This window comes from Bos mutus, chromosome 15 (genome assembly GCF_027580195.1).
Source record: "Bos mutus isolate GX-2022 chromosome 15, NWIPB_WYAK_1.1, whole genome shotgun sequence".
Lineage (NCBI taxonomy): Eukaryota > Metazoa > Chordata > Mammalia > Artiodactyla > Bovidae > Bos > Bos mutus.
In genome coordinates, this window is record NC_091631.1 from 28,987,628 (window position 1) to 29,013,290 (window position 25,663).

The 25,663-nt window shown below is 38.0% G+C and overlaps 1 protein-coding gene and 1 pseudogene across 2 annotated transcripts in view; both read left to right on the forward strand.

Annotated features, from left to right (window-relative positions):
* The window catches only part of RAB6A (RAB6A, member RAS oncogene family), an 89,516-nt gene that overhangs the window by 16,600 nt on the left and 47,253 nt on the right, over positions 1–25,663 (forward strand). The window lies entirely within an intron of this gene.
* LOC102282817 (quinone oxidoreductase-like) lies at positions 5,809–6,710 on the forward strand (annotated as a pseudogene).

The following is a 25,663-nucleotide window of genomic DNA, read 5'->3' on the forward strand; positions in this document are numbered from 1 at the left end:
CAGGGGATCTTCACCAACCAGGATTGAACCTGCCTCATATTTCCTGCATTGGCAGGTGGGTTCTTTACCAGCAGCATCACCTGGGAAGCTGCCCTGCAAATAGGATCATCAGTTCCACCTTTCTAGATTCCATGTATATATGTTAATATATGATGCTTGTTTCTTTCTGACTTACTCATTCTGTGTAATAGGCTCTAGGTTCATCTACTTTATTAAAACAGACTCAAATGCATTCCTTTTTATAGCTGACTAATAGTCCTTTGTATATGTACCACAGCTTCTTTATCCATTCATCTACCAGTGGACATCTAGGTTGCTTCTGTGTCCTAGCTGTGGTAAATAGTGCTGCAGTGAACATTGGGGTACATGTGTCTTTTCAGTTATGGTTTCCTGAGGGTATATACCCAGCAGTACAATTGCTGGGTCATATGGTAGTTTTTTTTTTTTCCCTAGTTTTTTAAAGAATCTCCATACTGTTCTCTATAATGCCTGTTGCATTCCCACCAACAGTGCAGGAAGGTTCCCTTTTCTCCACACCCTGTCTAGCATTTACCGTTTGTAGACTTTTTGATGATGCCCATTCTGACTGATGTGAGATGATGCCTCATTGTAGCTTTGATTTGCATTTTCCTAATATTGAGCATCTTTTCATTGTCTATTAGCCATCCATATGTGGATGCAGAGTCTTAACTGTGGGACTGTCAGGAATGTCCCTCTGTCTTTTTACATTCATCATTTTTGTATTCTTATGTTTCAGATGTGTCTTAGTAGTCATCTAGTTAGGTTTTGTGTTTGTCCAGTCTGGTAATTGTTTTTAAAATTGGAACATTAGTACATTTACATTTTTAAAAAATATTTATGTATTTTTGGCTGTGCTAGGTCTTCATTGCTGCATGGGCTTTTCTGTAGTTGATGCAAGCGGGGATTAATCTCTAGTTGCAGGGTGGGGGTTTCTCATTGCAGTGGTTTCTCTTGTTGCAGAGCACAGGCTACAAGGAGCTTGGGCTTCAGTGTTTGTGGCACATGGGATCAGTAGTTGAGGTTCCTGACCTCTAGAGCACAGACCCAATAGTTGTGGTACATGGGCTTAGTTGCTCTGCAGCATGTGGGATCTTCCCTGGATCAGGGATCGAACCTGTGTCTCCTGCACTGGCAGGCAGATTCTTTACCATTGAGCCACCAGGGAAATCTAGTACATTTACATTTAATATAATTATATATTTGGATTAAAAATAAATCTACCATCATTTTAATGTGCTTTTTTTTGTCCTGAGTATTTCTTTTTTCTCTTGTGTTATTTGGATTTGTAGTCTTTAAAAAAATTATTCCATATTCTTTACTAGTTGGGGTGTTATACGTTTTTTTTTTTTTGCTATTAAGTGATTACCCTAGAAGTTGTGGCACACAGCCATGACTTACAAGTCTACAGGTAAGTGATTCCTTTACCCTTCTGGACAATTCAAGGACCTTGGCACTCTAACTCTACTTACCATTCTTCCTTCTGACTTGACTTACAATGTGTACTTTAAGTGTGTGTGTGTATAAAACCCCATGTTACCATTTCAGGCTACGATTAGATTTTTATTTTACAAGGAAACCTTTTTATTGAAGTGCAGCATGTAGAAAAGCATATAAATCCTAAGTGTCAGCTTGAATGAGGAAATTTGCTAGTCATATTGACCTGAATATTCCCATCCTTATGAAAGCTATTTCTTACATTGATTAGTAAATTTGGCCTTCTGGTTCTAAAACCTGTTTATTGAGTTTTATGATGTGTGTCCCTGTGAGCTATATCTATTTTTAACTTGCCAAAAATGCAGACTCTTGACAACCTTAGTGAATGCTGCCTACTTCGTGGTTTCTTTCATTATTTCATTTCGTGCAGGCAGGTACCAAAACTATGAGTGTAGCTGTGATCAAGATAGACAAGGTCCCTATTCTGCAGCTTATCATTTATAAATTGGGAAAGGTAAAATGGTAAACAATGCATAAATAAGGTAATTTGAGATGTTTCTTATATTGCCATTTTTTCTAGTTTTCTCCCACTATAAAAAGTGGATCTTGCTTTTCCTTACCTTGTGTGTGGGTGCGTAGTCACTCAGTTGTGTCCCGACTGTTTGTGACCTCCAGGCTCCTCTGTCCATGGGTATTCTCCAGGCAAGAATACTGGAGTGGGTTGCCATGCCCTCCTCCCAGGGGATCTTCACAACTCAGGGATCGAACCCAGGTCTCCCGCGTTGCAGGTGGATTCTTTACAGTCTGAGTCACCAGGGAAGCCCTTCCTTACCTTCAGTGAAGTTGCTCAGTCGTGTCCGACTGTTTGCAACTCCATGGACTGTATACTACCAGGCTCCTCCATCCATGGGATTTTCCAGGCAAAAATACTGGAGTGGGTTGTCATTTCCTTCTCCAGGGGATCTTCCCGACCCAGGGATTGAACCCAGGTCTCCCGCATTGTAGGCAGACGCTTTACCGTCTGAACTACCTTAAATTTCTACAATTAGACTTTAAAAGATCTTGAGTAAAGCTAATGTAAAACTTACGCTAGAATTTTGAACTTTGCACTCAACTGTTCTTTGAGGATGCAGATTTTTTTCTAGCTCATCTTTTTAAAATAATTTTTTTTATTGACGTATAATTGATTTGTGTTAGTTTCTGGTGTACAGCAAAGTGAGTCAGTTTTAGATATATATGTATATGTAAGTGTGTATGTATGCATATATTCTTTTTCATATTTTTTTCCACTATAGTTTATTATAGGATATTGAATATAGTTCCCTGTGCTATAAATAGAACCTCTTTATTTTCTATATAGTAGTTTGTATCTGCTAATCTCAGACTCCTAATTTATCCCTCCCCCACCTTCTTTTCCCTTTGATAACCATGTTTGTTTTCTAAGTCTGTAAGTCTCTGTTTTGTAAATAGGTTCATTTGTATCATATTTTAGATTCTATGTATAGGTGATAATCATTTGGTATTTGTCTTCCTCTTTGTGACTTATTTCACTTAGAATGATAATCTCTAGGTCCTTCCATGTTGCTACAAATGGCATTTTTCATTCTTTTTGATGACTGAGTAGTATTTCATTGTATATATACACCGCATCTTCTTTATCTATTCCTCTGTTGGTGGACATTTAGCTTGCTTCCATGTCTTGACTATTGTAAATAGTCTGGTATGAACATTGGGATGCATGTATCTTTTAAAATTAATTCAGCTCATTTTATCCTTAAGATACATTCATAGATGGATGTTGACTCTGTTGTGAGAATAAGTTAAAAGCCTTGCTGCCATCTAAAATACTTCTTGAAATACAATCTTAGGCTGAAAGTAATTTTTTTTTTTTCCACTGCACCACGCAACTTGCACAGTCTCAGTTTCGTGACCAGGGATTGAACCTGGACCACAGCAGTGAAAGCCCAAAATCCTAGCCATTTGGCCGCCAGGGAATTCAGCTGAGAGTAATGTTGAGAGGTAATTTAGTTTTTCTCTCCTCCAGGCAGAACTGTATCTGATATTGAATTCATAAGTTCATAATGTAACCAGAAAGAAAAGTTCCACAAAATTAGGTTACGTGAGCAAAATCTCAGAGGCTCAAAGGAACATGTTATGCAAGAAGAATAACTAATAGCCTTCCATCACTGTCAGATGTTTTTTATGTTTGGCAGGGGTAGGAGATGACAGTAGTTTGAGTGCCTGCTAAGGATGTTTAGCTTATGAATACTGGGGAGCATTAGAATGTTTATAAATTGATGAATGATGCCTCTGGCAGTGGGCCTTCAAGGTGGCGCAGTGGTAAAGAATCCACTTGCAGTGCAGGAGACGTGGGTTTGATCCCTGGGTCAGGAAGATCCCCTGGAGGGGGAAAAGCAAACTTATTCCAGTATTCTTGCATGGAAAGTCCCATGGACACAGGAGCCTGGTGGGCTACAGTCCATGGGGTCGCAGAGAGTCGGACATGATTGAGTGACTGAGCACAACATAACAACAAACTCTGGCAGCGTAGAGAATGGACACTTACTTTGCACAGTGCTTTCTTGTTGACTCTTGTATGGGTGCATATTTGTGTCTCAGTGCATCGTAAACTTCTCATGTCTTCAAGGCCTTACTGTTATTTGGTTTTCAATCTCATTCTCCAGCCTCCTTGTTTCCTAGCAGTTGGTAGTTTTGGAATGAAGTGAGAAATAGTAGCCATCCAAGAATTAATATATTTGTTTATGTTTTATTCATCAGTGAGTCTTTACTTGTATGTGAATATCTTTTCTGTCTTCTTGTGTAATTAACTATTTTTTGTTTTTACTTAGGATATCTCCATTTCATCAGCCTGGAAATTCATATTATAGATATAATGCCTTTAACATAAATATTATTGTAAAGAAATAAAAAATCTTTATTAAAAACAACTTTTGAGCCATATTGTGAAATTACTTATTTTAGCAATTTATATGACTGAATTCATTCTCCCTGTTTTTTTAATGTGATTGTACAAGTGTAGTTGTAGTTTTCTTCTTTTAAAAACTTTAGGAGAAACAATATCTTTATTCAGTTTTGGTCCTTAGAGAAAGGTTACTAGCTTTATTGAACTTCAGTGTTTTTGATTAGGTTTGCTACGTGGGTGTAGTGTTAGCTTGGTTTAATTGATTTTCTGTTTTGCTGTAAAATTGCATCACCTAGGTGAGACATCCTGGGTATAATATTGCAATGAGTTTTGCTTTCAGCTGAGCTTTTTTGCTGTGGTCCCTAGGTACCTTTTTCAGGTGTCTTTGTTACCATGATGGACTACAGATAGTGTTGTGGTTTGTTGTATTTTTATGCTTAACTCTGTTACTAAAATCATAGCATCTGATTTAAACTTGTATTATCATAGCACATTAATCTTTTATAGTGGTTTATTTTTGTGGGGAAAAGTTAGAAAATCTAAATATCTTGTCTCTTTCAGTGTTACCTGGCCAATGTAGCTGACAAGGTTCGAAGCAGTTGATAAATGTTCATTTATATATGTTGTAGAATAACTGAGACTTCTCTTTTTATGCAAACATTAGTCTTATATTCTTTGAATCCTAAGTATTCTCGAAGAATATATTATGTAAGGAATTACTTTATAGAAGTTAACTTACAGAAGTTCTCTCTTAAATTAGTATCCTTTGGTTTTCTGGAGGCCCAATAATTAGTTCTCTAATCTTTAGTAATCTTTAGCACTGATAACTAATCAGTGCCTTTTTTTAGTTATCTTTAGTATTCCAATATTAAAATTATTATACATAGCAAAATTTACCATTTTAACTTATTTCTATTTATACAAGCTGTCCTTTACTGTTACTATCCCCCAGAGGTTGCTCAGATTCATGTCCATTGAGTTGGTGCTACTATATAACGATCTCATCCTCTGCCACCCCCTTCTCTTTTTGCCTTCAATCTTGCCCAGTATCAGGATCTTTTCCAGCCTGTCAGCTCTTCGGATCAGGTGGCCAAAATATTGGAACTTTAACTTCTGCAACAGTCTTTCCAAGGAGTATTCAGGACTGATTTTCTTTAGGATTGACTGATTGGATCTCCTTGCAATCCAAGGGACTCTCACTTCTCCAACCCCACAGTTCAAAAGTGTCAATTCTTTGGTGCTCAGACTTCTTTGTGGTCCAACTCTCACATCCAGTATATTCACCTTGTTGTACAGTAATCACTATCATAGATTTTTAAGCACAGCTTTATTGAGATAAAATTGTATGCCACACAGCCCTGCTTTCCCGTGGAATCTGAAGGAACTCTCAGATTTTCCCCCTCTAAAACTGATACCTAGGTTAGGTCATCATGGTGACTGGAGAGAGGTTGATGAGAGCTGTTAGTTTTTAAATTTGGTGGATCAAAAGTGCTATAACTCCAGTCAGATTCAGCAAGATCATTCTGCAAGACCATCAGGTTCTAATCAAAGTCCAAGCATGTGATGTAAACCTGGTGAACACGTTTACTTTGGTGCTTAAAGTAGAAAACCACTTCTATCTTATACTCCTGGTTTAGTTTTAGTTGGGATAATAGACGCTGTTGGAGGACATGTATTTGCTTTCAAGAAACCTGACAAGAGTTCTCACTACCAGCACATTTCAGGGGGCTACGCAAAGTATGGTCTGGCAGGCAGTCAAATTTGTTTACACACTGCCAGAAAAACTGGACTTTAAACAAGGAGCTCCTGTATTTTACTGCTTACTGAGCTCTGCTCCACAGTACCCATGTGAAAGCTGGAGGAAGTATTCAGGTTATGGGGCTGGTGGAGGAGTTGGGTAGGCAGTGTGCCACATTGCTAGAGCTTATGGCTTAAAGGTTTTGTGCACAGCTGATTCTGAAGAAGGACAAAACATTGTTTAGCAAAATGGACGCCATGAAGTATTTAATCACAAAAAAGCTAAGTTGATAAAATTAGGAAATCTGTGAAAAGAAGTTGATGTGATTATTGAAATGTTAGCTAATGTAAATCTTAGCAATGATTTGAATCTTTTGTCACACGGAAGACAAGTAATAGTTGTTGGCAGCAGAGGTCCTTTGAAATAAATCCATGGGACATCATGGCAAAGGAATCTAGCATAATAGGATTTGCTCTGTATTCATCTACCAAGGAGGAATTTCAGCATTTTGCAGCAGTCCTTCAAGCCAAAATGGAAATTGATTAGTTAAGATCAGTAATGGGTCCTCAGTATCCATTGGAAAAAGTGGCCTAGCCTCATGGAGATGATATTCATAGCAGTGGGACTAGTGGAAAAATAATTCTCTTAAAATGATTGATCCTTTCATAGATTTCCTATGTAATTAGAGGTTTCTTACTTCAGTTTTATGTACGCTACATTTTCTTTAATTATCATTCATTTGACTCAGTGAGTTTTCTAATGTTAAAGATTTATCTTTAGAGATCATAGGCATTGGAGTGCAGTTTATTTAATACTGGCAGCATTCTTTATGCTTTCTGTCTCTCATCAGAGTACCATCATAGTAGGAAATTCTTGATACTTGATCAGTAATTCCATAATTTCGACTAAAACATCAAAAGAGGACTGCTTGATTTCCAAGCCTACTTCTTCAGATAAAGGTTCTTTAGCCTCTGCGTGCATGCATGTTCAGTCACTCAGTTGTGTCTGACTCTTTGTGACCCCATGAACTGCAGCCCACCAGGTTCCTCTGTCCATGGAATTTTTCAGGCAGGAATACTGGAGTGAGTTGCTGTTCCCTCCTCCAGGGAATCTTCCCAACCCAGGGGATAGAATCCCTGTCTCCTGCATTGGCAGGCAGATTCTTTATCACTGAGTCACCTGGGAAGCCCTTAGTCTCTGATTAATTTTTTGGACTAAACAAGACCCCCTTTTGAAACTAATCTCATCTAGATCTATAAGTCTGTCAGAAGGGCAAGATAAACAGTATCCAGATAAATTTGTTAATTTTCCAATATTTCCCAATACATTGTGACATTCACTAGTTTAATGGTTGATTACCAATGATCCATATATTCTGTGAGGACAGCAGCCTTATCTTTGGTATAATATGATACTAGGTATGTAGTTTCCAAATAGATAATTATTCATTGATTCAATTTCAAGGTAGAGTTAGAATTATCTTTTTATGTGATTGGGATTAAATATTTTTACTTCATTAATGAATTCGGCACATTGAGAATGATCTGCTTTTGTTTTTATAACATGGTAGCTGTAATAAATTCTAGAGGAAATTTAAAAAAATTTTTTAAATCATATACCATATAGTTCACTCATTTAAAGTGTACAATTCCATAGTTTTTAGTGTATTCGAAAGTTTTGCAACCATCACCAATATCACTAATGAACATAGATGCAAAACTTGAACAAAATCCAGCAATACATTGAAAGGATCATACATTGTGATCAAGTGGGATTTCTCTCAGGGATGCAGGGACTTTTCAGTATCAGCAAATCAACCAGTGTAATATACCATATCAACAAATTGAAGAAAAAACCATATGGTCATCTCAGTAGTTACAGAAAAAGCTTTTGACAAATTCAACACCCATTTATGATAACAACTCTACAGGGTGGGGTATAGAGGGAACATATCTCATATAATAAAGGCCATATATGACAAACCCACAGCTAACATCATAGTCAACAGTGAAAAGCTGAAAAACGTTTCCTCTAAGATCAGAAACAAGACAAGGATGTCCACTCTCGTCTCTTCTATTCAACATAGGTTTGGAAGTCCTAGCTTCGGCAATCAGAGAAGAAAAAGAAAGGGAATCCAATTTGGAAAAGAAGTGAAACTGTCACTGTTTGCAGATGAAACACTATACACAGAAGATCCTAAAGATGCTACAGAAAACTGCAAGAGCTCATCATTGAATTTGGTGAAGTTGTAGGATACCAAATAAACACACAGAAATCTGTTGCATTTTTTTAAACTAATTTATTTTCAGCTGTGCTGGGTCTTTGTTGCTGCGTGTGGGACAGATTTCTCTAGTTTTGATGGAGCAGGGGTTACTCTGTAGTTGTGCTTGGGCTTCTCATTGCGATGGCTTCTCATTGCAGAGCACTGGCTCTAGGACACATGGGCTTCAGCAGTTGTAGCACATGGGCTTAGTTGCTCTGCAGCATGTGGAATCTTCCCAGACCAGGGCACCCCTGTCTCCTACATTGGCTACCGGGGAAGACCTCCGTTAGATTTCTATACACTAACAATAAAAGATCAGAAGGAGAAATTGAAGAAACAATCTGTACTGCTACATGTTAAAAAAAAAAAAAAAAAGAAAAGACATTCTTTAATACCATAAGCAAAAATAAAGTGGAGTAAAGGCCTAAGTGTAAAACCAGATACTATAAAACCCTTAGAGGAAAATATATGCAGAACACTCCTTGACTTAAATTGCAGAAATATCTTTTTCAGTTTGTCTCCTAGAGTAATGGAAATAAAAATAAAAAGGATCTAATTAAACTCAAAAACCTTTGCACAGAAAAATAGAACATAAACAAAACGAAAAGACAACCCACAGAATGGAAGAAGATATTTGCAAATAATGTGACTGACAAGGAATTAGTCTCCATAATGATACAAGTGAACTTAATCAAAACAGAAAGAGACTCACAGACTTGAGAAGGAACTTAAGGTTACGGGGTTGGGGGGGCGGTGAAGGGGGGAGGAGGGAAGGGTGGGTGAGTGGATAAATTGGAAGTTTAGAATGGACATGTACATACTACTATATTTAAAATAGATAACCAACCTCAGATATGCAGATGTTATCACCCTAATGGCAGAAAGTGAAGAGGAACTAAAGAATCTCTAAAGGAACTAAAGAACTAAAGGACCTCTTGATGAAGGTAAAAGAGGAGAGTAAAAAAGCTGACTTAAAACTCAACATCCAAAAAACTAAGATCATGGCATCTGGTCCTGTCATTTCATGGCAAATAGATGGGAAAGATAGAGACAGTGGCAGATTTTATTTTCTTGGGCTCCAAAATCACTGAGGATGATGACTATGGCCATCAAATTAAAAGACACTTGTTCCTTGGAAGGAAAGCTATGACAAAGCTAGACAGCGTTTTACAAAACAGAGACATCACTTTGCTGACAAAGGTCCATACAGTCAAAACTATGGCTTTTCCAGTAGTTATGTACTGATGTGAGAGTTGGACCATGAAGAAGACTGAACACGGAAGAATTGATGCTTTCAAACTGTGGTGCTGGAGAAGACTCTTGACAGTCCCTTGGACTGCAAGGAGATCAAACCAGTCAATCCTAAAGGAAATCAACCCTGAAAATTCATTGGAGGGACTGATGCTGAAGCTCCAATACTTTGGCCATCTGATGCAAAGAGCCAACACATTGGAAAGGACCCTGATGCTGGGAATGATTGAAGGCAGGAGGAGAGGATGAGATGGTTGGATGGCATCACTGACTCAATGGACATGAGTTCGAGCCAACGCTGGGAGATAGCTAAGAACAGAGAAGCCTGGTGTGCTGAAGTTCATGGGGTCAAAAAAATTGGACACGACTTACTGACTGAACAACCACCACCATAACAAAGATGTACTATGTATAGCACAAGGAACTCTGCTCAATAGTCTGTAATAACCTAAATGGGAAAAGAATTTGAAAAAGAATAGGTACAAGTATATGTATAACTGAATCACTCTGCTGTACACCTGAAACTAACTCAACAGTGTCAATCAACTATCAGATCAGATCAGATCAGTTGCTTAGTCGTGTCCGACTCTTTGCGACCCCATGAATCGCAGCATGCCAGGCCTCCCTGTCCATCACCAACTCCTGGAGTTCACTGAGACTCACATCCATCGAGTCAGTGATGCCATCCAGCCATCTCATCCTCTGTCATCCCCTTCTCCTCCTGCCCCCAAATCCCTTCCAGCATCAGAGTCTTTTCCAATGAGTCAGCTCTTCGCATGAGGTGGCCAAAGTACTGGAGTTTCAGCTTTAGCATCATTCCTTCCAAAGAAATCCCAGGGCTAATCTCCTTCAGAATGGACTGGTTGGATCTCCTCGCAGTCCAAGGGACTCTCAAGAGTCTTCTCCAACACCACAGTTCAAAAGCATCAATTCTTCGGCTCTCAGCCTTCTTCACAGTCCAACTCTCACATCCATACATGACCACAGGAAAAACCATAGCCTTGACTAGACGAACCTTTGTTGGCAAAGTAATGTCTCTGCTTTTGAATATGCTATCTAGGTTGGTCATAACTTTCCTTCCAAGGAGTAAGCGTCTTTTAATTTCATGGCTGTAGTCCAATATAAATTAAAAGGAAAACATGATAATAAATTCTACTGGAAATAAATTCTGCAATAAATTCTACTGGAAACTTATGAAAGCAAAATTCATGCATTTGAAGTGTACAGTTTGTAGTTTTTAGTATATTCACAAAGTTGTGCAGCCATCACCATAAGCACTTTTTAAAATTTATATTGGCTATGCTGGGTTTTCATTGTGGCCCACAGGTTCTTCCTTGCTGCATGTGGGGTTTCTGTTTTGACGGGTGGGGCTTCTCTCTAGTTGTGATGCGAGAGTATTTCGTTGCAGTAGCTCCTCTAGTTGCAGTTGCATGGGCTTTAGGGCTTCAGTAGTTGCACTGTGGCCTCAGTAGCTGTGGCACATGGGCTTACTTACCCCATGGCATGTGGAATCTTAATTCTCCAATCAGGGATCAAACCCATATCCCCTTCATTGGCACGAAGATTCCTGACCACTGGACCACCAGGGAAGTCCCACCATAAACAGTTTTAGAACATTTTCATCACCTCCAGAAGAATCTTTGTATCCATTGACTATCATCACCCAATTCCCCTACCCTCTCCAATCCTTAAGCACCCACTTATCTACTTCCTGTCTCTATATATTTGCCTGTTCTTGACAGTTGATATAAATGGAGTCATATGTGGTCTTTTGTGACTGGCTTCTTTCACTTAGCATAGTGCTTTGTAGATTGATCTTCTTTGTGGCATGTATGAGGACTTCTTTCCTTTTTATGATTGAATAATACTCTATTATATGGATGTATCACACTTTGTTTATTCATTCATAAGGTTATAAACATTTGACTTTTATGAATCATGCATAACATATAGGATTTTCATTATCATTTAGTTGAGATTATTTTAAAATTTCCCTTGTGATTTCTTCATGGAAGAAAGTATACACTAATTAGTTATTAGTGTATTAGTTTATTTCCAAACATTTTGTGTCTTTCTAGATATCTTGTTTATAAATCTCTTTTTCAGCTTCACTGAGGGTAGAAAATATATTTTGTGTTTCAAATCACTGACATTTGTTCGGGGTTGCCTGATAGACCAGTATTTATTTTCAGTTAGAGGATAACTAGATTCTGGATTCATCTAGAATTATTCTCATCCTTGTGTTGAAATCTTAAATCATTATGAAGAAAACTGTCTTCTAAAATGCTTCCTAGTAATTGTTTATACTCACTGATCATACTTTCTGTCCGTATTAATAACCACCCTGTGATATAGGAGTTATTAGTATACTTATTTTACAAATGAAACTGGGGCACAGAAAGATTAAGTAAACTGTGTAGGTTACGTAGCTGGTAAAAAAGTGGGCTAGAGAATAGGCAAATCCATAGAGATAGAAAGTAGATTAATGGTTGCTAGGACTAGGGTTTTGTGGAGTGACTGCTAATGGGTATGGAATTTCTCTTTTGGAGGATGAAAATGTTCTGGAATTAGTGGTGATGGTTGTACAACTTTGCGAATATATTAAAAACTATTGAAGTTTTTACTTTAGAGGGGTGAATTTTATGATGTGTGAATTGTATTTCAATTTCTTTTAAAAAGACAGAACTGGAATGCCAACTCAGAAATTATTTCCCCTAAACTGCTTATTCACTCACTCAGACTTTTGAGGTTGCCATAGGTTCAATATTAGAAGTAAAATCTCATCAGCCTGTAATTTAAGAGTTATATCCTATATATGGCTTATTGCAAATGCTCTTTTCTGATTTGTTTTTGAAGAATTCAGGTACTTCTATAGAAATGGAGTTGTATATTTAATTCTTTTTAGATGTATTCCAGATAAGATTGGAAAATTAAATGAAGCTCCACAAGTAAGCTCTCTAATATAGGGTAGTTCATAATGCTTGTTAAGGTCATGAGATGCCATCTTCTCTCTCTCCTAGCTAATCTGTTTTCCACCTCAGCTTTAAAGGTTTTCTCTCAGGTTTTTCCTGGTCTTCCAGCCTCATTGTGTAAGACTACTCCCACCCACAACATTCTGTACATACTTCTACTTTTTAATCACACTGCAATAGTTTTTTCTGTCTTCCCTACTTAATTTGAACAGGGACACCATTTGAATTAGATTTCATACCTAAATTGTTCTTCAGTGATTGTTACAGTAAAATAGGAATCCCAATAAGAACTTATCAATGCTTAGTCTTTAGTGAACTACAAGAGAGTATAAATAATGCTTTGCTGATGGTCTGATTTCAGACACATTGTTATAAATGTTGGAATTGGGCTAGAATGTCTGTTTCTGGAGGTGGCATTGAGGCAGCATTTTGAATGCCATTGTAGTCTTTTTAGAGATTACTTGAAAATACATGTATCAGAATGGGACATTTGAATATTACATTTTTTGTTGTTCAGTCACCCGGTCATTTCTGACTCTTTGCAACCCCATGGACCGCAGCATGCCAGGTCTCTCTGTATCCCTCACCATCTCCCAAAGTTTGCCCAAGTTCATGTCCATTGCATCGGTGATGGCATCCAGCCATCTCATCCTCTGACGACTTCTTCTGTCCTCAATCTTTCCCAGCATCAGGGACTTTTCCATTTAGTCAGGTGTTTGCATAAGATGACCAAAATACTGAGAGTTTCAGCTTCAGCATTAATCCTTCCAACGAGTATGCAGGCTTGATTTCCCTTAAGATTGACAGGTTTGGTCTTGCCGTCCAAGGGACTTTCAGAAGTCTTCTCCATCACCACAGTTCAAAGGTATCAGTTCTTCAGCACTCGGCCTTCTCTACTGTCCAGCTTTCACAATTGTATTTGGCCACTGGGAAGACCATAGCCTTGACCACACGGACCTTTATCGGCAGAGTAATGTCTCTGCTTTTCAACACACTATCTAAGTTTGTCATAGCTTTCCTGCCAAGAAACAAACGTCTTCCAATTTAATGGCTGCAGTCACCATCTGCAGTGATTTTAGAGCCCAAGAAGAGGAAATCTGTCACTACTTCCACCTTTTCCCCTCTATTTGCCATGAAGTAATGGGGCCATGTTTTTTTTCATATTTAGTTTTAAGCTGGCTGTTTCACTCTTCCTCCTTCACCCTCGACAAGAGGCTGTTTAGTTCCTCTTCACTTACTGCCGTAAGAGTGGTATCATCCACATATCTGAGGTTGTTCATGTTTCTCCCGCCTATCTTGATTCCAGCTTGTAACTCACCCAGCCTGGCATTTCTCATAATGTCCTCAGCATGTAGATTAAACAAGCAGGGCGACAGCAGTCAGCCCTGTTGTACTCCTTTTTTGATCTTGAACCAGTCAGTTGTTCCATACAGGGTTCTAACTGTTGCTTCTTGACCTGCCTACAGGTTTCTTAGGAGACAGGTAAGACGGACTGGTATTCCCATCTCTTTAAGAGCTTTCCACAGTTTATTATGATCCACACAGTCAAAGGGTTTGATGAAGTCAGTGAAACAGAGGTAGGTGTTTTTCTGGAATTCTCTAGCTTTCTCTGTGATCCAACGAATGTTGCAATTTGATCTCTGGTTCCTCTTCCTTTTCTAAACCAAGCTTGGACATCTGGAAGTTCTTGGTTCGCATAATGCTGAAGCCTAGCATGCAAGCCTAGCATGGGAGATGAGTGCAATTGTCCCATGGTTAGAAAAAAAGTTTTTGTTTCTTCCTGGGGGTCTCTGATTGCATTTCAGTCTTAATTGCATAACAGTACCAATTTTAGTTTCTTAAAACGCTGATATTTGCTACTTGAGAAAAAATTAGTGTATTTAACTACCTTGACCTCCAGTATTTTACAGTTGTCTTATTGCCATTTAATTTTACTCTGAGAGGGCTTCTCTCCTTTAGTTGTTTATTCTCCTCTAACTTAGATTTTTACTATTAGAAATTGTTTTGCTTTTATAAGTTTTAATTATTGTAGATGTAATCTTTTTTGTTTGTGAATAATTAATACATATGTTTGCTTTACCAAAATTAGGGTAATAAAATTATACAGATTCTTCTTTTACAACTTTATTTTACCCATTTCCTCTGTCACTAAGATTTCTATAGCAGAAATTTGAATTAGATACATAGCACTGTGGACCTTAGGAAGATGTTATAATTGATATAACCGTGGATAGCCCTGTTGTAATAGCAGGCTCTTTCTAAATTTTACTCTTAAAATAGTGGTACCTATGCTATTTTAGGCATAGTCTTATACCTAAATGTTTTTGTATATGTCTGGTTATTTTCTTACTTGTTTAGATCAAACTGCATGCTGGATTGAACTACACGTTTTGTTTTTTAATTAAAATATTTGGCTGTGCTGGATCTTCATTACTGCGCTCAGGCTTTCTCTTGCTGAGGTGAGCAGAAGCTTCTTTCTACTTGTGGTGGGTGGGCTTCTCATTTCAGTGGCTTCTCTTGTTGCAGAGCATATGCTTTAAAGAGTGTGAGGGCTTCAGTAGTGGCTCAGGAGCTTAGTTGCCCTGCAACATGTGGAATCTTCCTGGAACAGGGATCAAACCCATGTCCCCTTCATTGGCAGTAGGATTCTTAACCACTGGACCACCAGGGAAGTCTGAGCTGCATATTTGATAAATACAGCAAAGTGGCTCTATAGGAAAGGTTGTCCTTATATTATTCCCAACTGTGCAAAATTTTGTTAGCTTTGCTAATACTGGAATTTGAAATAAAATACCCCAGATGCTTCTCCCATTTTAAATGAATGTACTTAGGTGACCTAACACTGTTGTTCAGTTACTCAGTCGTGTCCAACTCTTTGTGATCCCATGGACTGCAACACACCAGGCTCCTCTGTTCTCCACTATCACCTGGAGTTTGTTCAGATTCATGTCCATTGAGTCAGTGATGCTATCTAACCATCTCATCCTCTGCTGCCCCCTTCTCCTTTTGCCTTCAGTCTTTCCCAGCATCAAGGTCTTTTCCAATGAGTGGCCAGAGTATGGGAGCTTCAGCATCAGTCTTTACAATGAATATTCAGGATTGATTTCCTTTAGGATTGGCTGGTTTGATCTCTTTGCTGTCCAAGGGACTCTCAAGTGTCTTTCTCCAGCTCCACAATTCAAAAGCATCAATCCTTTGGTGCTCAGCCTTCTTTAGGGTCCAACTCTCACATCCATACATGACCACTGGAAAAACTATTATATTATATATTATTATACAGAGCTTTGTCAACAAAGTGATGTCTCTGCTTTTTAATACTGTCTAGCTTTGTCATAGCTTGCCTTCCAGGGACAGAGTGTCTTAATTTCATGGCTGCAGTCACCATTCTTAATGATTTTGGAGCCTAAGAAAAGAAAATCTGTCACTACTTCCACTTTTTCTCTATTTGCCATAAAGTGATGGAACTGGATGCCATGATCTTAGTTTTTTGACTGTTGAGTTTCAAGTCAGCTTTTTCACTCTCCTCTTTCACATTCATCAAGGGGCTTTTCAGTTTCTCTTTACTGTATGCAGTAACCTAACCCTAACCCTAAGAGTGGGATCATCTGCATATCTGAGGTTGTTGATATTTCTCCCAGAAATCTTGATTCCAGCTTGTAATTCAGCTTGACATTTTGCATGGTGTACTCTGCATATAAGTTAAATAAGCAAGGTGACAGTATATAGCCCTGTTGCACTCCTTTCCCAATTTTGAATCAGTCATTTGCCATGTCTGGTTCTAATTGTTGCTTTTTGACACGCATACAGGTTTCTCAGGAAACATCATAAGGTGATCTGGTACTCCCATCTCTTTTAAGAATTTTCCACAGTTTGTTGTGATCCACATAGTCAAAGGCTTTAGCGTACTCAGTGATGCAGAAGGAGATGTTTTTCTGGAATTCCTTTGCATTCTTTATGATCCAGTGAATGTTGGCAATTTGATCTCTGGTTCCTCTGCTTTATCTAAACCAACTTGTACATCTAGAAGTTCTTGGTTCACTACCCCATACTATTTAGGATTTATAGCCTTTGTAATGTTACTGTCAGGACCATTCGTTTATTTGTCTTTCCATAGAAGGATCCATTCTACCTAAGGAAAAGGGTTGTCATTAAGGCTGTATTTATGTGTCAGGAGAGCATAGAGGATGAAGCTGTAAAGACTTGGATAAAGACTTCATGTGAAATGATATTTGAACTAATGACAGAGCATCCTTTGATCTTTATAATAATTTAATTGTAACATGCTGATTTTCACATTGGGGCCATGATATGTTAGATTATGAAAATATTTTCAAATACTTTTTATTATGGACTTTTTCAAATGTATGTCATATAGTTCAGATAGTATAATGAACTCTGTTCAGTGCTTACTCCCTGAAAATAGCACTAACACAACCCGTTGTTAAGGTAAATCTGAGTTTATTGCTTACCACTTTAAGGAAGATAATGCTTAGTTTTAGGAGCTTTATTAATTTCTTAGGACTGCCATAGCAATTACCACAAATTAGTGGCTTTAAATTACAGAAGTTTATTATCTCACAGTTCTTGGAGGCTAGAAGTCCCACATCAAGTTGTCAGGGAGGTCATTCTCCTTCTGAAGGCTCTGTAATAGAAACCATCGTATCTGTTTCTCTTAGCTTCTGATTATTGCTAGAACCCATTCTAATCCAGCATGACCAGAATTTAACTTGATTGTATCTGTGAAGAGCCCTATTTCCAAAGAAGGTCACTTGTCAGTTTGCCAGTGAACAGGAGCTTTGGGGATACACTATTCAAACCAACACTGTAGCCTTTTGGGAAGGAGGAGAGCAAAGTTGGGATGTTTATGGTTTGGGAGATTTGATTTAAGGAGGCTGTATTAATACAGAGGCTTGATTAGAATTGGATAAAGACTGTTGCAATCATTTAAAATTTGTAGACATGACAAAGTGTGAGCATTTTGAGACAAAGTTCAAAGAATCTGTGAGAGACTTCCCTGGTGGTCTAATGGCTAAGACTCCAAACTCCCATTGCAGGGGGCCCTAGGTTCAATCTCTGGTCAGGGAACTAGATCCCATATATGCTGCAACTAAGAGTTCACATGCTGCAACTGAAGATCTTGCATGCCACAACTAAGACCTGGCGCAGACAAACAAGCAAACATTTTTTAAAAAATCTGTGAGAGTAAACAATCATTTTATGCTATCTTATGACTACATGGACAGTTTTATGTTAATTTGATGGACTTTGGGGAATTTCCTGAAGGAACAGTAGTTATTTGCAACTCTGTTTCCCTAGATAAGAATTTCCGGGTGGCGCTAGTAATAAAGAACCCACCTCCAAGTGCAGGAGACATGAAAGTCATGGGTTCAGTCCCTGGGTTGGGAAAATCCTCTGGAGTAGGGCATGGCAACTGACTCCAGTTCTTGCCTGGAAAATCCCATGGACAGAGGAACCTGGCTAGTTACAGTGCATATGGTCACAAAGAGTTGGACATGACTGAAGTGACCTGCCTGCACACATGCAGGGTAGTAAAGTCAGGTTGATAACACTAGAATGGTAAGTGATGTTTATGTAGATAGTAAGCTGTGTGATTGTAATTGTTTTTGATTTTCAGTCCCCAAGTACCATCAAAGAGCTTATGTTACTAATGTTTTGCCATTTCTTGTTTTATTTCTCTCCTATGCTCCCTCTCTGCTACCCTGAAAGAGTAGCAATCAAGCTTCCCTCCCTGTGGTCCTTTCTATCTTGTCCCTCTTTCTGTCAAACCTGTAGATTTTTATTAACCATTTACTAGCAGGCAGACATAGAATTCTTCATACAGTGTATGTAAACTTGATGAAGTGTCCCTGTTTTCTGATCTTTTTGATGATTCCATCCAACTTAAATGAAAGGTTTACTCAAGTGGATATAGTATACTCAGTTCCAGGATACTGTTACTTGTACTGTTTAGTGCCAGTTAACCAGAATCCTCTGACCTGTTACAGGTCTCCTCTGATCCCCCTTTTTAGGGATCAAGCATGTACAGGCTCTGAGGCTTGTTAGATTTCTTTTTTTTTTTTTTTAGATTAGACATAATATATATACAGTAAAGCATATAAGTCTTTTAAACTTTGAATTCAGGGATTTTTGTGTGTATGTTTTACCTTTGTTAATGAACTTTTTATTTTAAAATCATTTTAAATATGTAGAAATATTAAAAACAGTACCGAATTCCCATTTAACCCTCTCCTAGGAGAAGGCAGTGACATCCAACTCCAGTACTCTTGCCTGGAGAATCCCATGGACGGAGGAGCCTGGTGGGCTGCAATCCATGGGGTCGAGAAGAGTCAGACACGACTGAGCGACTTCCTTTTCACTTTCATGCATTGGAGAAGGAAATGGCAACCCACTCCAGTGTTCTTGCCTGGAGAGTCCCAGGGACGGGGGAGTCTGGTGGGCTGCTGTCTGTGGGGTCACACAGAGTCGGACACGACTGAAGTGACTTAGCAGCAGCAGCAGTTTACCTCATGTTAACATCTAAAATTACTATAGTACATTTGTCTAAGAAACTGGCATTAGTATATTACTATATATCACCAAACTCTCCAGACATTTATTTGAATGCTACTAGATTTTTTTTTCACTAATACCCTTTTTCTGTTCCAGGATGCAGTCCAGAGTGCCACATTGCATTTAGTTTTCATGTCTCCATAGATTCCCTTGGTTTGTCACAGTTTCTCATTCAGCCTTTGTTTGTTTTTCATGATCCATCTTGAGGCAAGGTATCCTTTAAAGCAGCAGTCCCCAACGTTGTTGGCACCAGGGACGAGTTTCATGGAAGATACTGTTTCCACAGACAGGAGTGGAGTGGAGTGGAGTGTTTCAGGATAATTCAAGAGCATTACATTTATTATGCAGTTTATTTCTCTTATTACTGTATCACCTCCACCTCAGATCATCAGGCATTAGATCCTAGAGGTTGGGGACCCCTGCTTTAGAGTGCCCCCAGTTTGGGTTTGTCTGTTGTTTTTCTCAGGTGTAGGGTAGACTGCAACAGAAGTAAAGACCCTTCTTAATACAATAGATCAGGATTACATGATATCCACATAAATACATGCAGTTTGTATTGGGAATCACATATATATAATTAAGTATTTTACTTTTTTAAAAAAAATTCTTTTTGTTAAAGTATAATATCTGGTAAGGTCATAAAGTGAAGTCGTTCAGTCGTATCTGACTCTTTGCAACCCTATGAACTGTAGCCTATCATGCTCCTCCGTCCATGGGATTTTCCAGGCAAGAGTACTGGAGTGGGTTGCCATTTCCTTCTCCAGAGGATCTTCCCGACCCAGGGATCGAACCGCAGTCTCCTGCATTGTAGGCAGACGCTTTACCGTCTGGGCCACCAGGGAAGTTCATAAAGTAGACAAATTTTAAATGTATGGCTTGTTGAAAATTTTGCATATTAATACATTCTTGTAACTACTCCTCAGATAAAAATATAGGTCTTTCTAGCAGTCAGACGTTTCCCTGACTCCATATTCCAGTTAGAAACTCCTGAAGTTTCTACTATTTTGACTTCTATCTCCACTGATTAATTGTGCCAGTTTTGAACTATATATAAGTGGAATCATACAACATATATATTTTTTATATCTGACCCCTTTCACCCCATGTATTGTCTGTGAAATTTGTCCATGTTGTGTATATAAGATGTTATTTTTGCTTGTGTAATATTTTGTTATTACTATGCCATAATTTATCCATTTCCGCCCCCCCCCCCCACTCCCTTCTTTTTAGTCCCAGGGTGTGTGCAGTTTTAGTTCCTAGACTAAAATTGAATCCGTATCCCCCACAGTGGAAGCACAGAGCCCTAACCACTGGACATCCAGGGAATTCTTAATCCATTCCCTTATTGATAAAGATTTAGATTACTTCTGGTTGTTGGCCATTATGAATAAAGCTGTTTTTAACATACTTGTACATGGCTTTTTTGTTGTTATTCAAATACCACAGACATTCTTTTATTACTGAATTTTAGTATATTTTCTTGAGTAAATATTCATTTGCTTTATGCCTTTAGGACTGTTTCCAGAGATTTTAAATGCTTTTTGTTTTGTTTAAATTCTTACCAGTTCCCCTGGGAAGTTGGTGTATGCAGTTCCTTACAGTGTCATTCTGAAACTGGTTTCCCTTTCACATATCTCACAATCTGGGTTTTCCTTTTCACTCTCTTAATTGTCTGTCTCTCTCTTTTTAAAATTATTTATTTATTTGTTTCTGGCTTTGCTGGGTCTTTGTTGCTCTGCACGAGCTTTCTCTAGTTGCGGTGAGTGGGGGCTACTCTTTGTTGTGGTGCTCGGGCTTCTCATTGCAGTGGTTTCTCTTCTTGCCAAGCGTGGGCTCGGTAGTTGTGGTACACAGCCTTTGTTGTTCCGTGGTGTGTGGGATCTTCCTGGACCAGGGATTGAATGTGTGTTCCCTTTATTGGCAGACAGATTCTTAACTGATGGACCACCAGGTAATTCCGAAGCTTTTTTGTATTACAGATCTGACAAGGAATTCTCTCACTTTTGTTTGTCTGTAATCTTCACTTGTCTGTGGACTTCTCTGGTGGCTCAGACGCTAATTACATCTGCCTACAATGCAGGAGACCCAGGTTCCATCCCTTAGTCGGGAAGATCTTCTGGAGAAGGAAATGGCAAACCACTCCAGTACTCTTGCCTGGAAAATCCCATGGATGGAGGAGCGTGATAGGCTACAGTTCATGGGGTCGCAAAGAATCGAATACGACTGAGCGACTTCACTTTATGACCTTACTTTATAATCTTCACTTAATCTTCATTTTTGAAAGGTAGTTTTATGAGATATAGTATTTAAGTGTTGAAAAATATATATTTTCGTTAAGAAATTTAAAGATGTAATTCCATTGTCTTGTGTTCTCACTTTCTCTGTGGAGGAGTTCATAAAAATGTATGTTCACTCTCCTCCTGCCTCTTCCCCCGTCCACCTCCTATGTGTAGTACATTTTCTCTGGATGTTTTCAAGGGTTTTCTTCCTTTATACTTGGATTTTAATAGTTTGTCAAAGTATGATTTTCTTTGTATTTGTCCTGTTCATTGAATTTCTCGGATCTGTAAGTTCTTAACTTTTCACTATATTTGAAAAGTTTTCAGCTATTATTTCTACAAATATTTTCCCCTAATTTCTTCTATCTTATCCAGTGGGAACTTCTTTTATATATATGTTAAACTGTTTGATCTATATTCAGCTTCACTTCTTTCTTCTGCCATTTCTATCAGCTGTTAAATCCATACAATTACTTTTCTGATTACTTATTGTAAGTACTTGCAATTTACGTTTGATTCTTTTTTCTCATTTTTCTCTGTGGAAATTTTCCTTTTATTTATTTCTTATACATGTCTTCTTCCAAGGTCTAGAATATGTCTCTGATAGCTGCTTTAAATGCTTGTCTGCTAACTACAAAATCTGACTCATCTTGGAGTCTTTTGGTTTAGGTTTTTTTTTTTTTTTTACTTTTTATTTTGTATTGGGGTATAGCTGATTAACAATATTGTGATAGTATCAGATGAATAGCAGAAGGAATGCAGCCGTACATATACATGTATCCATTATCCCCCCAAACTCCCCTCCGTCCAGGTTGGGGTCTGTTTTTTTACTACTTTTTTTCTTGGGTATGAATTATATATTTTTATTTCTTTTTATCACTTTTTTAATTGGATACAGGACGATGAAGAATACATATATACAGACTCTAGATTTTATTGTCTCCAAAGAGTTGTTTTGTCCTAGAAGGCAGTTACTTTGGCTGGATTCAAATTCTGAACTCTTAACATCCATCTGCTGCTGGGAACCCTGAGGTCTCCCCATCAAGTCCTCATAGATCATTGAGGACATCAGCCAAGAGTTTGGACACGTTTTAAATACAAATCTCTCTATTTGCAGCTCTCTTTCTTGCAGAAGTCTACTTTCCCAATCTTTCTAAGTGTTCTTTGAGCCCTGAACTTTGTCCTGTGACTCCTCAAACCTTTTAGGAATTGGGTCTTCTGCTACCAGAAACATGCCCATTAGGTTGTGTTTCATTGTTTGTTGTTTAGTCACTAAGTCATGCCCAGCTCTTTTGTGACCCTTTGGACTGTTGCTTGCCGGGCTCCTCTCTGTACAATGGATTTCCCTGGTGAGAATACTAGAGTGCTGGAGTGAGTTGCCATTTTCTTCTCCAGGGTATTGTCCCAATCTGGGGACTGAACCTGTGTCTCCTGCGTTGGTAGGCAGGTCCTTTACCACTGAGCCACCGTGGAAGCCCTTATGTTTCCTAGTGCTTCAGGAAAAAAGTTACTGCCTGAAAAATCTCATTCTTTGAGGTTTTTTCTTTCAAGGATATACTCCCTTTCATTTTCTATTTCTTATGGTCTAAGTTCAGGTTCTTTAAAACCTGGAGGCTAGGTAGGTAGTAACAGTAGCTTTTCTGCTGTGGTGACCATGGGTTTTTTTGGGGGAGGGGGGAGGGGGCTTGTTTTAAATAGCAAAAGGAAGTAGTATATTGAGAAGAACATGACCTTTGGTTAGAAATGGAATGGCATCATGTTGTAATAGGGAACTGAATTACCTTGGGCAATTTTCTAAACTCCTGAGCATGTTACCATTTCTTGAAAGATGGAAATAAAATTTCACTTCTTGCAAATTAATGTCAAGGTTAGCACTGTCCTATAAAATACCCAGTATAAGATCTGAGGGAGAAAAAGATACAGTATTCCCTGCTTTTCACAAGCCTGCTTTATGCCACTTTACTTTTGTGTAAGACCCATGACTACTTGTTTTCACTACCCAAAAGAAATCTGAAGAGGAATTTTGCTTTTACCAAAAAGTGAAAATAGCATTCAGTGTTTTTTACGTAGAGAGGTGTTGTTGAGGCAACACGTACCCCAGGCAGCAGGAGTGGAACCTCCAAGCTCCTTCCCTGGGAACTATACTTAGCATCAAGCCGTTATAGCTTTGAACTGTGTGGATGAGCATCTGTGCTTTAACTTGATTTTATTTTGTGCATCCACTTAGCAAGATGTGTCCTAAGGTAATTGCTGCTTTGCTTTATGCCATTTTGGCTTAGGAAAGGTTTCATACGAACACTCTACTTTCAGGTAGTGGGGGAAGCTGGTTGTTTAAATTTTTTTGTCATTATTATACATAGAAGCAAACCCATTGCCTTGGATTTACAAACCATAGGGTTTGTTGTTGTTGTTGTTTTTCATATAACTGGCTTTATTGCAATACTCTAATGTGCTATATGTAATATGTAGTCCTTGTACTGAACAAAAATTATTCTCATTAGGCATCTTTAAAAATATAAAGTATATTATCACTTTGTTGTGTTTTGTAGTAGAAGTATTTATAATAAAATAACTTGTTTAATTAAAAATAATATTTATTTGGAAGAACCCTAGATATGTATTTTTTACCTTCTGGAAAATTATTATCAGTTCAGCAAAGGTGTGTCAGACTCTGATGATGTGGACTAAATAAGACAAATATGGGCCTTACATTTTATCAAGGAAAGCAAACATTAAGCAAATCATTATAAGTTTACATACCATTTTACAGAAGGTTTTGGGGTGAACAAGAACAATTTATTTACAAAGATCCTATATTGAAGAATCATATTTAAAATGCTTAGTAATGAAATTTTAATCTTTTGAATAAAAACTGTTTTTACTAGGTACTTTGTATTTCTTCACTGTATATTTTGTATGTTCCTTGGCTTTTCTCTACCTTTCTTTCCCCCATCACTATTTTGCCTTTTATCTCTTCAGATTTTTAGATTTACTTTTTATAGATTCTGATCGGTGTTAAATAATATTAATAGTAGTATCTGTATTGTTCCTGACTTTACTATGAATGGTGGGTTTTGCCTTTAAGTACATATATATTTTTATATATAAAAGCATTTTAGAAATATACTAAAGTTTTAATATTAGTTATATATAGGTGGTAGGATATACGTAATTTTCACTTTGTTCTTGGTCTTTTCTGTATTGCCTGCTTTGTAGCATGCATTTTGCTCTTTTTATAAAGAAGGAGGGACATTTTTCAAAACAAAATAAAAACTATACTATCTACTATTGGTGATGGACAGGGAGGCCTGGCGTGCTGCAGTCCGTGGGGTTGCAAAGAATCGGACACAACTGAGTGACCGAAGTGAACTGATGTGTTAATGAAGAAGTGCATCGGTCTACTCATTGCTCCGGATAGAGACTTCCTCTCAAATATTAATTTGCTTTTGACTATGATCTAGGGAAAGTAGCTTTAGCTCTTCTACCTGCTACTTTAGATTCTTTGAAATAAGACGTTTGGGAGTAGGTGATTTTATGAGATTCTTATCTCTTTGGCTCAGTTTTTTCCTCATGTTTTCATATGAAACATGGCTGGAGGATGCAATAAAGAGGCCCAAATCAGGTCTCTTAAAGATCAGAAGTTGAAATCAAAAGTTACTTAAATCCATACAAAAATATGAATGACCAGGTATTGTTTCTTTTTCCCAAAGTATTTACATTTTGGGGAGCATTTGAAATATTTTATTTGCCCAGTTGTTTTCTAATTGATAAAATTTATTGTATTCATTTAGTATTTATTGAGTCTTGGCCAAGCTACTGGAGAAATAGGAGAATTAGATATGGTTCTTGCCCTTGAACAGTGTGCCTTTGGATAAGGATATTGGCAGTATACCACTATTTTTTCCTAGTGGCACTTCCTTGTGGATTAACCTAAAAATACCAATACAAGGTAGTGTTATGAATCTTTGGGACTGCCCTGTCAAAGAAGTATACAGCTCTAATCCTGAGATGAATTTCAAAACAATTTTCCAGGTCACTTCATTAAGCAGTCTAGTTTTTACAGCCCTCATACCCCTCCTGGAACTCTTCATCTTTAGTCTTCATACTTCCAGAGATTAAGGTTTGATTCACTGAATGAAGTGGATCTGACCTTTGTTTTCCCCAGGTTACTGTCCAGGAAGTTACTATAATTTCTTCCTAGTATAATCCTAG